This window comes from Myotis brandtii, unplaced genomic scaffold (assembly GCF_000412655.1).
Source record: "Myotis brandtii unplaced genomic scaffold, ASM41265v1 scaffold680, whole genome shotgun sequence".
NCBI classification, from domain to species: Eukaryota; Metazoa; Chordata; class Mammalia; order Chiroptera; family Vespertilionidae; genus Myotis; species Myotis brandtii.
In genome coordinates this window covers 195,469-197,334 of record NW_005370658.1, presented here as the reverse complement: position 1 = coordinate 197,334, position 1,866 = coordinate 195,469, and the positions used below count along the sequence as shown (strand labels likewise).

General features: G+C 50.1%; 1 protein-coding gene and 1 long non-coding RNA gene across 2 annotated transcripts in view; one reads left to right on the top strand and one right to left on the bottom strand.

The window, feature by feature from the left end:
- LOC102244400 overlaps positions 1-1,092 on the top strand; it is a 3,332-nt gene extending 2,240 nt beyond the window's left edge. The window contains exon 3 of the long non-coding RNA XR_314462.2: positions 862-1,092. This is a non-coding gene — a long non-coding RNA (uncharacterized LOC102244400). The remainder of the gene's footprint in view (positions 1-861) is intronic.
- RNASEH2A (ribonuclease H2, subunit A) overlaps positions 1-1,855 on the bottom strand; it is a 13,557-nt gene extending 11,702 nt beyond the window's left edge. Inside the window, exon 1 of the mRNA XM_014529445.1 lies at positions 1,671-1,855. The gene's annotated coding sequence lies outside the window, so the exon portion shown is untranslated. The remainder of the gene's footprint in view (positions 1-1,670) is intronic.
- Between the last annotated feature and the right edge of the window lie 11 nt (positions 1,856-1,866).

The following is a 1,866-nucleotide window of genomic DNA, read 5'->3' as shown; positions in this document are numbered from 1 at the left end:
ACATTATAATTAATAATATATAAATTAATTAATCTATAACCTGTATAAATTTAACCCTTGAGGGTATTGAGCATTAGCAGCTCTTTGTGTCCTCAGGAGGGGGGGTGGAGGCTCAGCTACTAACGCCGGATTAAAGGCTAGTGCCATTTTACTTTCACTTTTCGGCGGAGGTGCAGCCAATTCCTGAGGACTTTTATTCTCTTTCTTTTCCTTAACTTAAGGCTAGTGTAAATATCACCATCCGTCTCAGCGGAAAATGAAACATCCAGCTCTGAATCGCTGGCTGAGGCTATTCTTTCATAAGCTTCTAATTCATTTTGACAGCTAGTTTTCTGTCCCTTTCTTGACTCCCTCGGTTCAGTGACCGCAACCGGGAGCGGCTCAGGGGGTTGCAATTTCTCAGGAGGGAGAGGCTCAGGGCTTAAACACCCAGCTCCTAGTGCAGCACTTCGCGACCTCAAAGAAATTTCTTCATAATCTTCAGAATCAGACTGAAAAGGCTGTAAAGCTGACGTTACTACATTAAAAATAGCCCACACATCAGCCTCTATAGCATTTCCCTGTTGATGAGCCCGCCTTAGTGACTTTCCAACTTGTTTCCACAACTTAAGATCTAACTGCTGTTTTCCTTCTGGGTTAAACCAACAACAGTGCTGCTGGACTGCCTTAAACAATTTTTTAAAAGTCTCATCCTTCACTTTTACCTCTGAGCTCTTCAATAATGACCGCAAGACAGCGAGATATTGACTCTGCAATGACGGGCTATTCCCTATGACTCTGCTTCTATTGCCGAACGTTCCGGGTACTCTGCGCTGGCATCTCCCTTTCGGTCCTGCCGGATCCCCAATTACTCGCCTTCAGGTCCCTGTTCTGTTCAGGCGCCAGATATTGATGTTCTTTGTGAACGGGCTGAGATGAGCTTGGCGTGCAGGATTAAGTTTAGAGAAGCAGAGGGCTACCGCTGGCTCAGGCGTGTAGCAAAGCCCCCAAAGCCCTCATGGCTTTTATCTGGGGAGTACAGCAAATAACAATGGAGTACAGCAAGTGACAATGATTAACAGGCATGCTTATGAGATCATCAGAGCTAAGTTATACATTACACTATTAATTTCCTATGTTATACAAAGACCCTTTCCACCTGCAGCAGTGTACCCTCCCTGGCTTTCCATGCCCTCATGGACTATTTATCACCTCAAGGAAAGTTCTGCCTCTGAACAATAAGTCTTGCGTGCAAGACTTTGTTCTGACGTGGCCTGCTTGCAGGCTCCCGCCTTTTCCTGGCAGAACGTCCTCTTCTCGTTAACTTCATTCCACTTGTCCAGCTACAGCATTGGTTACCTATCTTCTTCAGCCAGGCCTTCTCAGGCGTCAGCAATTGACCTGCTGCCTTCTTTCCCTTCTCTGCGCTTCCTACCACACCACGTACCCGTGTGCTTATGGATGTGTCTGCTTGGGCCCAGCTCACGCCCCCTCTCCACGTGTAAGCGGCTTAAAGGCAGTCTCTATTTCAGTTTACAGATGAGAAAACTGAGCCTCGGAGAAAAGTGACCAGCCCAAGGGACGCCGCCAAGTGCGAGGCTGGGCGGAGATCTGAAGTCCACTGAGGAGGGTCCGTTTGCAGCCAGCTGGCAAAGTGGGGCGATGGGGCACCTTTCTCCGCCTGCACTTACCTTTCCCCAGAAGCTGCAGCCGCAGCTGCTCCCAAGTGTCGCCTTTGCCCTGCTCGCCGAAGTAATGGTAGTCGGGGGAGACCTGCGCCGGGGTCGCCAGCAGCAGGAGCATCAGAGGCGACAGCAGTAGCGCAGTTGAGCTCCGGGCCATGCGGGACTCCAACCGCTCCCGGCGCGCTCCGGGGAGGGGGGGGTG